Here is a 12,821-nt window from a genome sequence, read left to right as displayed (position 1 = left end):
CCTCCAACGTTCCTGGCCTGAATGTCCTCTGATCCCTTCCTGGCTGCATTCTCAGTCTCCAGGAGGATGAATGGAGCCTGCTGCCAGTGAGATCTGAGGTGGCCTCTGCTGCAGATTCCTGATGGGCAGTGACCCAGGGCCCTGCCTCTGCCGAATCCTGGCTGCGCGTCCCTAGACTATCCATGGTGGAAGGGCAGTACCCTGGCACCTCTGCTCTGAGCTCCTGCCCAACCTCTTCCCCTGAGACCAGCTCTCAGAGAAAGCCTGATTAGGTAGCTCCAGCCATGAGGGGCTCCCCTAGGTCCTTATACAGCCTCTTGCTCCGGGCTGCACTTGGAGACCCCTGGACCTGGCTAGCTCAGCTCAGGGACTTAAAACTCCCAGTCCCTCCCTTGGAGTCTCACAGCTCCTGTGGCCCCCATCACAGGTCAGACCACTCTTTATCTGCTTTGCCCTCCTTTCCAAGAGACTCTGAGCTCTGGGAGGACAGCTGCCACTTCTGGCTCAGTCACATTTGGTACCAGATTCTGGCAACCCTGGGTAACAGTTCAGTCACCCAACCTAGTGACTGACCACAAGGTACATTTCCAGAGCTCTACGGAAAACACTGCTTCATGGAAAGTCCTGTGTGCCCCTCCCTTTCCCAGGCCCCAGGGTAGGGGGTTGAGGAGAGGGGGTGGGGGTGAGTGGTGGTGGACATGGGCCAGATGTGGTTTCTGCCTGCAGGGTGCTCAGAATCCTTCCAGAAGACAGGACTGGGGGCAAGAAAAGAGGCCCCTGAGAGACCTGGAATGGTTGGCCTGTCAGTGTTTCAAGAGACCAAGGCAGGCTGTTGAGGCTGGGGGCGCTCCAGGAGGTCCAGGGAGAGCAGTACTGTCAGATGTGCTAGGAAGCCTCCCTTGGCAGTTCATCTTCAGCTTGGTCAGCCAGCAGTGAGGACCACCTCAATGCCCCTCAAGTAGCCCCCTACTCCCAGCTCTGGTCTGCTCCTCAGCTGTGTGCCAGGGTCGCCTAAGCAGCTGACAGTACAACATATCTACCCCACCCCTCAGCAACCACCCCTACCCACGAAGACAAACCCCCTGAAAGCCTCAGCTCCACACAGGGGGAACTGGCCCTTTGCTCCCCTACCAGGAGGCCCATTCTACCCATCTGTGCTGGTGGAGATCCCTGCCTTGGTGACCTGAATCAGTGCCTCTCCCTGTGCCCTGGTTAGGCCTTGTACCCTGGCCCACTGTCCGGCTCCCAAGGCTGTGCAGATCATGAACTGTGGGATTTTGGACAAATCTCCTGTCCTCTCTGAACCTTTGAATTTCCCAGCTCTAAAGCTGGGATGCTCACGTCTTGGCCAGCAGGTGGCTGGCTGCCCGACAAGGCCATATGTCCTGGGTTTGGGCTGACACATCACACAGGCTATAAATGGTGTGGGCCTTTCCTCCACTTCTTTTTTAAATGCCTCCTTGGGAGGAGGGTCTCTGGGCCCTGATGTCTGATCCTGGAGCCCCAGGGACCTTGCTCCACTAAGACAGAACAATTCAAGTTTCTTGATGTTGAGGAATCAGGCTAGTCCAGGGATACTGGTCTGGTGGAGTTCGAGGCCTGAGCCCCGCATGATATGGATGTACAGGATGTAGGGGGCAGGCTGCTGACTCTGACCCTAAAGGAGAAACAGTGCCAGGAGTCTAGGCAGTGCCAGACTCTAAGCCATCAGGTGTTGGGATGAAGTTGCCTTCATTCCTAGCCTGCTGAGCTCTGTCCTGCCCCAGCAGAGGGACTTGCACAGCCCTGCCTTGCCCTTCCAGTCTCTCTCACCCACACTGCTTGTCTGACTGGACAGGGGCTGCAGTGCTGCACAAGCCTGCTGGGGCCAGCTGACCTTGAAGGGCCTGCCCAGACGGCTGTGCTTTAGCTGATGCCAAGCACAGGCAGGCCACACTGAGAGGAGTTGACCAGATACCTGCTGCTCACATGAGAAGCCCCCAGCAGCCCTCACCCCCAGGACTTCAGCCATAGGGTCTCAAGCATGGAGGAGCTGTAGAGTGGCTCAGGATCAGCTCCCTGGTATTGGGAGCTCTCTGGAGAGCCGGGGAGCCACAGGTTGCTGGGGGAGAAAGGGGACCTGGCCCTCCTTCCTTGGATTCCATAACTCAAGAGGGTTATGAGGGACCTGGGAGATAAGCACCAACCTCTGCTTGCCCCGCTGCTGGAGCCCTCACTGAGTGGGGAGGGAAGGCTCAGGACCAGGATTCCCTACATAGGACATCGCCACTCTCACCTATGGCTTGGCCTGGGCTCCCTCCCCCCCAGCCCTAGCCTGGGGCTTCTCTGGTTTGGGAGCTTGGGAGGAGCAGGGGTAGAAAGAACAGTGAGCAGGAGGTGGGGGGTGGGGAGTAGGCACAGCACTCCTCCATCATTGCCCCAGCCCAGGCCCCACCACCTTCTTACCAGAGGTCCCAGTAACACCTTCTCCCTCACCCTTCCCACCAGCTGGCAGCAGGACAGAAAAGAATTAGCTATGCCTGCCATGGAGAACCCTGTGGCTTTGTCTGGGCCAGCGGAGCCTAGAGGGCTGGTGGGAATAATAACTCATGAGAAGTGTCAAACACAGACTTTATTATCTTGCACATTGTGCTGCAGACCTAGGTGTTCAGGCACTTGTGGACCCTTCTGGGGCATCAGTGGGCAGGCAGTAGGGACCCCTTCCCCAGGTGAAGTGGACTCTGGGCTGCTGTTCTCTAAAAGAGACTGGGGAGGGCAATGCTTACCCCAAACAAACCTTCTGGCCTCTGGGACATCCCTGCCTTGGGCAAGGAGGAGTGGGAGTAGGTGGGGCCTCACTCAGGGGTTCTCTGTCACCTCCCAAGGTTGGCTGGCTCATCTGTACCCCCACTTCTTGGCTGTAGGTATAGGGTCTTGGCCCTTGTGCCTAAGGGACAGGGAGTCAAGAAGCAACTTCCCTTTGGCTCTGACATCCATCTGATGGCCCTGTAGTCCTTCGCTTTGAGGTACTTGGCATGGAGCTGCCAGAGTCATAGAAACTCTCAGTGTCCATCCTGAGATGGAAGGGCCCCTCCCCAGCTGACGGGTAGGATGGGAAGACAGGCCCAGGTCAGAGGTTGGGGCAGGTGGGGAGGCATCCCTGCTGCAGGACTCTCCCAGATCCTCCCTCCTCAAAACCTCTTCTCTGGGGGAGGTCCCACCTGTGGGAGCATCTGCCTGCTAGAGACAAGTCAAGCAGGGGAAAAGTTACCTGCTGACAAGGGCTGGGCAGTGCATGGCGCCTGGGGCTCCATTGCCCCTAGTCCCAGACTGCTCTGCTGGTATGGTGGGGGGACAGGGGATGCATCTACCTGCCTGTCCCAGGCTGTCAGCTCCTCTTCTCCCAGTCAGGAGGCAGGTAGGGACAGGGAGGGGTGCTGACCCTCATGAATGTACAATGCCTAGACTTCATGAAGCAGGCGCCAAGGGACTGAGTGCTCCAGCAGGGGCAGGGGAGGTACTGGACAGCCTGTGCACTCCCCTTCCTGCCAGCCTTCTCAGAGGCCCTCTGTCCAAATCCGTCAGCCCGGGGTTCCACTGAGCTAAGCTCCTTAGCACCGGACACAGCATAAACAACATCTGTCCCCTGTGGTCCCAGGATCTGATCCCCACTGTCCTGAGATCCCCAGATGAGCCCTGGGGACACAGTGGGGAGGATGGGGAGGACCCCTGCTGACTCTCCCTGCTCCTGGCACAGGGCCACACAGGCCGCACCCTCACCTGGGCCTCCCAGGTGTGCTGGCCTATCCCTGTCAAGAGATGTGAAGCCCTAATTTTCTCCCCATAGATATTGGCGGAAGAAATATCTTGGGAGGGAATGGAGAGGAAGCTGTCCTATTCTGTATCTAGTCTGGGTGGAGGAGTCAGGGAGGAATCGGCCGAAGTCTTCCCACCAGCCCCTCTGACCTTCCATCTCTGGCTGGTGGCTACAGGCCCCCTCCCGCCACCCTTCTAAGATTCAGAGAAGAAAGAAGAAATGAGGTGTCTGAGGATGAGGATTGAGGGGTGGAAATTACCTCAACTGAATTTTAAAAACCCCTGGCTGGTTGCCATAGTAACAGAAAGGTGCATCCCATCACCATGGCAACAGGCAAACACTGAGGTCTGCTGCTGGGATTGGGGATTTGGGATGTGGCCAGAGGGGGTTAACAGATGAGGCTGGGCTGGGATAGAACAGTTGGGGGTGGGGAACTATCCAGCCTGGGATAATTTCACCCCTCCCTTTCCAGGGGACCAGAAGCACAGGTGGTAGAGTCACAGGAGAATGGATTGTTGGGAGTAATCCCCTAGCTCCCACCTATCTGGCACCATCTCCATTCTGGAAGCCTGCGGTGGAGTCATGGGTGTGCTTAACTGGGCTCCTAACTAGCCAGAGCCTGGAGCTTGGAAACCATGGAACTCAGCTCCTGACCTCAGGGAACGACAGGCTGGGAGTCAGTGTCATTGGTCATGGTCCTGAGAAAAAAGGAGCACATGACTAGGCTCGGTGTGGTGGCTCATGCCTGTAATCTTAGCACTGTGGGAGGCTGAAGCAGGTGGATCACCTGAGGTCGGGAGTTTGAGACCAGCCTGGCCAATATGGTGAAATCCCATCTCTACTAAATATACAAAATATACTGGGCATGGTGGCATGTGCCTGTAATTAGCTGGGTGTGGTGGTACACGCCTGTAATCCCAGCCACTCAGGAGGCTGAGGCAGAAGGATCACTTGAACCCAGGAGGCAGAGGTTGCAGTGAGCTGAGATCACACCATTGCACTCCAGCCTGGGCAACAAGAGAGAAACTCTCTCTCAAAAAAAAAAAAAAAAGCACATGGCCAGAGATCAGCTCCATGTAATACCCTGAAGACACCTACACACACCTAGAGGGTTGCCGTATACACTGGGCAGGTGGCTATACACACCTGCAAGGTGGCTCCTTAAGGTGACAGTCATCTCTTCCAAAGACCTAGCCTCCAGGGCTAGAGGAGATCTGTTCTCCTCCTGATTTAGTGTGAGGTCCCAGGGAGGAACAGAAAGGCTCCTGTTCTGCCACTACTGAGGATACTCTCAGGAAGCCCCAAACAGCCTGGCAGCTGGAACCACAGGTAATATTTGACTGGACATGGTTCAGGATCAGGACTGACCTGTCAGTCAGCCACTGGATCCCAACTGACCCTCTCACACCCACAGGCCCCATGCTAGAGGCTGGACATTCAGGCTCACTGGCCCCATGGCCTGACATTCTACCATCAGAGTCAGTCTCTTGGGTTGCCCAGTGATGCCACAAGATACTTGTTAGACACACCTGGGAGCACTGTGGCTCCTGCAGCCTTGGGCTCTTCCATTAATGCATTACTGTTTCTGAGGTTTGGAGATGATATGGACTGCCTGTGCCCTTGGAGCTCTGGCTGTGTGCCTGCGTGTGTGTGTGTGTGTGTGTGCACACGTGTGCATGCACGTGTAAGCCCACACATGTGTATATGTGTGTTTACTTGCATGCTCACATGTACACCCACATGCAGGAAATCAGCAAAGGAGGTTGGAGGTATCCACTCCCCCAGCTTGCCAGCTTCAAGCTGACTTATTAAAATCTAGATTTTAGGCTGAGTACAGTGTCTAATGCTTGTAATCTCAGCACTTTGGGAGGTGGAGGTGGGCAGATCATGAGGTCAGGAGTTTGAGACCAACCTGGCCAGCATGATGAAACCCCGTCTCTACCAAAAACACAAAAAATTAGCCCAGCGTGGTGGCACATCCCTGTAGTCCCAGCTACTCGGCAGGCTGAGGCAAGAGAAGTGCTTGAACCCAGCAGGCAGAGGTAGCAGTGAGCCAAGATCACACCACTGCACTCTAGCCTGGGTGATAGAGCAAGACTCTGTCTAAAAAAAAAACCACACCTCTAATCCTAGCACTTTGGGAGGCTGAGGCGAGAGGATGGCTTGAGCCCAGGAGTTTGAGACCAGCTTGGGCAACATAGTGAAACCCCGTGTCTACAAAAAATATAAAAAATAAGCCAGATGACTGGGCGTGGTGGCTCACACCTGTAATCCCAGCACTTTGGGAGGCTGAGGTGGGTGGATCACTTGAGGTCAGGAGTTCAAGACCAGCCTGGCCAACATGGTGAAACCCCATCTTTATAAAAAAAAATAATAAGCCAGGCACAGTGGTGTGTGCCTATAGTCCCAGCTACTTGGGAGTGGGGAGACTCGCTTGAGCCCAGTAGGTCAAGTCTGCAGTGAACCCTCTGTTTGTGCCACTGCACTCCAGACTGGAGGACAGAGCAAGACCCCATCTCAAAAAAACAATACTAATAAAATAAAAACCAAATTCCAAGAACCACCCCCAAGGTTCCCCTCTGTTGAGAACATGGCCTGGGCACAAGAATTCCAAGGGGATACTGGAGCCTCAGGTGGGCTGCTGCCTCCTGGGCTGCCTAGGTGGGCTAGGGAAACCCAGGGGCTACCTGGGCTAGGGAGAAGAACCGAAAAGGAGATGCTGCCTGACTCTGGAGAAGTAAGAACAAACCCGAGGCACTCTAGGGCCTCCTGCCCTCTCTCAAAAGGCCGGCTTGGCCTGCTTTTCCATAAGGCTGTGAACTGATGGGTGAAAGGGAGGAGAAGGCATTCCTGCCTGGGCTTCCTCAGTCCAAGTGCAAGTCAGTACCTTGGATAGGGGCTCCCCCAACCCAACTGCCCCATCACAGGTAGGAAGACTGAGACCAGAAGGGGTTTACACCCACCCAAGCTGCTAAGCCCAGCCATGGGAGGGGGAGATTAGCCTAGTTTGCCCCTTCAAGATCCTGCCTTCCCATGAGACCAGGTCAGCCCAAGTTAACAAATTGCAGGGTCCTGACTGCCCGTGGCATAAAAACCATCCTGACTGCGCTAAGGCCCTTGGAAAGGCAGCTGGAAAGGGAACCACGAAGGCTGGATTTAGGCTGGGGGTATGTCGTGCTGAGCCCCCGTCAACCTCAATAGGGAAGGCAGATTCAAGAGGCTGAAAAAGTCCAGGAGCGGTGGCTCATGCCTGTAATCCCAGCACTTTGGGAGGCCGAGGAAGGTGGATCACCTAAGGTCAGGAGTCTGAGACCAGCCTGGCCAACGTGGTGAAAGCTTATCTCTACTAAAAGTACAAAAAATTAGCCAGGCATGGTGGTGGGCGCCTGTAATCCCAGCTACTTGGGAGGCCGAGGCAGGAGAATCACTTGAACCCAGGAGGTGGAGATTGCAGTGAGCCAAGATTGTGCCACTGCACTCCAGTCTGGGCAACAAGAGCAAAACTGACTCAAAAAAAAAGGGCTGGGCGCGGTGGCTCAAGCCTGTAATCCCAGCACTTTGGGAAGCCAAGGAGGGTGGATCACGAGGTCAAGAGATTGAGACCATCCTGGTCAACATGCTGCCTGACTCTGGAGAAGTAAGAAACCCGAGGCACTCTAGGACCTCCTGCCCTCTCTCAAAAGGCTCTACTAAAAATACAAAAAATTAGCTGGGTATGATGGCATGTGCCTGTAATCCCAGCTACTCAGGAGGCTGAGGCAGGAGAATTGTCTGAACCCAGGAGGTGGAGGTTGCGGTGAGCCGAGATCGCGCCATTGCGCCCCAGCCTGGGTAATAAGAACGAAACTCCCTCTCAAAAAAAAAAAAAAAAAAAAAAAAGGGCCAAAGAAGAGACTCAGAGCTAGCAAATCAAACATGGGGAGGCTGGGCAACATGGCTCATTCCTGTAATTCCAGCACTTTGGGAGGCCAAAGTGGATGGATCACCTGAGGCCAGAAGTTCAAGACCAGCCTGGCCAACATGGTAAAACCCCGTCTCTACTAAAAATACAAAAATCAGGTGGGTGTGGTGGCACTCGGGAGGCAGAGGTTGCAGTAAGGCAAGATCGCACCGCTGCACTCCAGCCAGGGCAACAGAGCAAGACTCTGTCTCAAAGAAAAAAAAGACATGGGGTTTACTGGCAACTTATATGCAGGGGACAGAGTCCAGTGGCAGTAGGCTGGATAGGAAAACTGCAACTGCTTTTGAACAGCATGTAGTTTATAGAGCATTTTGCTTAACGCCCCTCCCCATGACCTCCACCTGGCAACCTTCAATTAACCTAACATTTAGGCCTCAATACCCTGTACGGCCTTGTTCCATAGGCCAGGATGGGGGCTCAGATGTTCCTCATAGACAAGGAACAAAACTCTGGGTTGACCACTCCCTTGATTCCCTAGCTCAGAACATGGATTCAGGTGCATCTCCAAACAGGGTCATTCTCAGGGTACGCTTAAGCTATTGCTATCAGGTACATTTACCATACAAGGTAGGGGGCGGTTCCGATGCCAGAAGGGAGTGGGGGCTTCGTGCACCCAGAACATGACTCTAGCTCACAAGCTCACATGCTCACATGCAAGGGCACACACACTCAGAGACCTTAAGGAGGTGGACAGTGCCCACACAGGCCAGGTGCGGTGGCTCACACCTGTAATCTCAGCACTTTGAGAAGCAGAGGCAGGTGATTACCTTAAGTCAGGAGTTCGAGACCAGCCTGGCCAACATGGTGAGACCCTGTCTCTACTAAAAATACAAAATTTAGCTGGGTGTGGTGATGTGCACCTGTAATCCCAGCTACTCAGGAGGCTGAGGCAGGAGAATTGCTTGAACCCGGGAAGCGGAGGTTGCAGTGAGCCAAGATCACACCACTGTACTCCAGCCTGGGCAACAGAGCGAGACTCTGTCTCAAAAAACGAAAAACAAACAAACAAAAAGCAAAGTGCCCACGCTCTCTGGCACTGGCCCTCCAGCCTCAATGGACTGCTTGCACCAAGGTGGCCGAGATTCCTCTGCAGAGCAGGGACTCTCAAGCTGCCCCCAGGCCAGGCTGGCCTGGGGGCTGTGTCGGTCTCCACCCTCACCCTCTTACCCACCAGGACCATGCCACCTTGGGCTTATATCTAAATGCACAGGAGTACCTGGAACCTCAAGAGGTTCCCCAGAGCTGAGGATGCACCTGTGCTGGCTCTGCTTGGCACCAAATGGACCTGAAGGTTCTCTCAGAGAGATTGAACAGGCAGCTCCCAGGCTGCCTAAGCCAGAGGGTGAGGGAGGTAGGGCCTCCTCCCTGGGCCTCCTTTAGGCTGCCCCTGCTCCTCATCTCCAGCCATGAGTACTGCTTGGCAGAGCTGGGTTAGATGCTTTGTGAGGACTTCACCCTGTGGGCAGATTTGGAATCCATGGGTGTCCCCATGAGTTACCTGGACCCCAGCTCCTGGTCCAGGAATGCCCAGAGGCTCACTGGGTTCACCATCTGTGACATTCCCTTTTGGGTTTGCTTCAGGCTGCTTTGAAAGCCCTGAGGACTGTTGCTATGTGTGTCACCAGCCTAACGCTGGGTTCAGCAGTTGATCTCACTTCAGCAGGAATTCAATGTGTGCCAAGTGTAGCATATACCCATGCCCCTAATACAAGACCTTATTTTCAGCACTCACATGCAATTTTCACTCAGGCTCTGGGTATATTGTATTTCTTCTTCCCCCCACCCCCGCCACCCGAGATGGAGTTTTGCTCTTTTTGCCCAGGCTGGAGTGCAATGGCTTGATCTCAGCTCACTGCAACCTCCCAGTTTAAGCGATTCTCCTGCCTCAGCTTCCCGAGTAGCTGGAATTACAAACATGCGCCACGACACCTGGCTAATTTTTTGTATTTTTAGTAGAGAAGAGGTTTCACCATGTTGGCCAGGCTGGTATCAAACTCCTGACGTCAGGAGATCCACCCGCTTTGGCCTCCCAAAGTGCCGGGATTACAGGAGTGAGCCACCTCGCCCGGCCTAGTATATCATATTTCATCACTATCTAGATGGCATGTATATATCCACTACCCAGGTGCAATATTAGGTCCTGAGAGCACTCAAGTTGACCCGCATTCCACTGGCCTAGACTGGGAGACATACTCGTCTTCTTCCTTCAATGCCTGTTTACCCACGCTGGCTGCTTTCTTCCCTTGTACTTAGAGTATTCCCCGGGTGCGATTCTCAGCCATGCGCACTGTGGGACAGGGTTCTCCCGCTCTCAGGGACGCCGAGTGCAGTCCTCGGGTACAGTATTTATTTCCACTCTGGTCTCTCTTCTTCCCCATGTGACAGTATTAAGAGGTGACCCCACCCTGGCCTGGGAGCAAATCTCATGAAGGTCCAGTGTGTGGCCAGCTCCGGGGCACAGAGTGTACTAATGCCCAAGCATGAGGATGGTGTTGCCCTCCCTGCAGTGCCACTCAGCCTCGTGCTTGTGGAGTGCTCAGACCCTCCTGCGGTCGGTCCTGGCACCTAGAGGGGGAGACATTTGGGGGATGAAGGAGGGAAAGGTGGGCTGGCTCACAGGAGCCTGTCCTAGGTTGGGGACAGGAGAGTCCTGGCGCCTATGGAAAGGAGGCTGGAGTGCCTCAATACGAGGGGTACCGAGGTGGCCCTCCTGCCAGCCCTGCTCCAGCCCCACTGATCAGGGTAGTCTTGGTTTGGGAGCTTGCTGAAGTCACCAAGACCTAGAGAAAGCCAGAAGCCAGGTGGCAGCAAGTACAGAAGGCCAGGTGGCCTCATCCTGACAGACCCAACCATGTAGTGGGACCAGTAGCATCACCACAGGCCAGGCAAGGGGCCCAGCAGGGAGCAGCCTTGGCCAGGGTGGCAACCTTGGGAGGAGGCAGCCCCCTCACCACCCCCAGCTCCTGAGCCCTGATCGATCCGGGCCCCTCCCAGGTAGAGCCCAGGAGATCTACCACAGCCCTGAGACTCAGCCTGCCCCTGGAAGCTCAAGTCCTGCCTCTGTCTTCTGCTCCCAGGACAAAGGTTCAGGCTGGGTCCTGGCCTATCCTGCTTATCTCATCATAAATATTTATCAGGCTCCAGGGGCCAGGCCTGCAGCTGGCTGGGCGGTGGGGGTGGGGGTGGGGGCAGATGCTGCTGAAGGATCTCAAAGCCCATCCCTAATGAGGGGACTGCGAGGGAGAGTGCCACCTGGGCCTTGGGATCCTTGGGGAGGGAGGACAGATGGACAGCGGGACAGAATCAGAGGAAGCCTTGGGGACTTGGGCATAATCCAGCCAGCCAACCTCCCCATGCACCCCAGGAATGTGGGGGAGGAGTCCGGAGAGGCCAAGGCTGTGGGAGACAGGCGGGTTCCTCACTGAATTGTCCTCCCATAGGACATCCTCGAGAGCCAGGCTCCCCACCCTCATCCTCCCCCCAGATGGTGCCCTCACTCTCTCCTCCCCCTACTTCACCCACCCAGAGCTTCGCTCCTGCAGATGGGCTGTCTGTCCCTGCAAGGCTGTGTCCACCAGAAGCTGTGCCCCACACAGCCCTCTTCCCTTTTCCCACCATCCTTTCTGACCTCACACCTTCCTCCCAGAACTGTGCTGCCCGCTACTCTGCATCCTCAGACCTGTGCCCCCCACATATCCAGGAGCCCTCTTCACCCTGCGTGAGCTCCTTTCCTTGCGGAATGGGACTTCTGATCGCAGGTACTCCTGTGGAAGGATTGGCAGAGCAGACTCCCCACGGGGCCCTGTCAGCGCCTGGGTTCTAGCTCTCCGGTGAGCCGCGCCGCAGCCCCCCCTCATCAGCATGCTGGGGGACCCACAGGTGGAATCAAAGCTCTGCTCAGAGCTGAGCTACACAGCAGGGATCTGGGAGCCTTTGTCTCCCCAGTCCTGGGGGAGCAGCGGAACCAGGGGCAAAGAGGGTGCATTTTGGGGCCTAGGGCCTCCTCCTCACTGCCACAGGCAAGCACAGCTGAAGAAATGGGGGGACGCCTGAGCCAGTGAACACCCCTAGTAGATAATGAGAGTCTGTGGGGGAAGGGACAGCCTGAGGCACAGCCTGGGGGGAAAGGCTGCCTCCCAAAGCCTAGAGTGCTCATTAGTGGAAGCCTGGGGGAGAGGCAGCTAAGTGGGTCAGTGCCCCTCCCCCAGCCACCTGACCGGTGTGGGTGGAAGGATTGGCAGCCCATTGTCCCCCAGTGAAGTCAGTGGAATTCTCAGTCCCTTCTCCCTCCAACCTCCTCCCCAGGCTCCTGCTCCCAACCCCCAACCCCCACAAACTCCTTGCCCCTTCAACCCCCTTCCCAAAGCCCCCTTCCCCCAACCCTCCTCTAAGCCCCCTGTTTCTCAGTCCCTCTTCTTGAGACCTTAGCTCCCAACCCCCAAAACCTCCAGCCCCTCCAGCCCTCCTCCTGGAGCTCCTGCCCCCTAAGCCCCCTCTAAGCCTCCTGTTCCTCCAACCCCCCTCCCTGAGTCCCCTGCCCCTCACAGAGCCCCTGCCTCCTCCCAGGGACCTCCCACTCAGCCCCTTTTCTTCCCTGAGACCCCCCCCCTGTGGCCCCCTCCTCCACTCTGCACACCACCCCCCACCCCAGGTGCCGGCCCCTGAACCAGCCTCCCCAAGGCACCTTCCAGACTGAGCCACACCTGGGAGAAATTGAAATCTTAAACTCTTCCCTACCCCCGCCAATGAAGCAGACATCCCTGTCCTGGCCACGAGGCAGCAGAACGCCGCTGCGACTCCGCTGGGCCAGGCTGGGGGCTGTGCCAGAACAAGCATCCAGATGTGGGGAGGATGGTGGGGGCGGCACACAGCCGCTCAAGCTAGGCTCTTCCGCCCCCATCCCCTGCAGCCAGCAGCCCTGGGCATCCACTCCGGGGCCTCAAACTCCCCGTTCTTGTCCCATAGTCATAAAGATGAGCGTCCTGGCAGATCTGTTTCAGGAGTGTGGTGGGCAGGGGCCAGGAGACGGGATCTCAGAGGCTGGGCCTTCTCTTTGTAGGGTGG

This window comes from Callithrix jacchus, chromosome 15 (genome assembly GCF_049354715.1).
Source record: "Callithrix jacchus isolate 240 chromosome 15, calJac240_pri, whole genome shotgun sequence".
Classification (NCBI taxonomy): Eukaryota; Metazoa; Chordata; class Mammalia; order Primates; family Cebidae; genus Callithrix; species Callithrix jacchus.
This window is presented reverse-complemented; position numbering follows the sequence as displayed.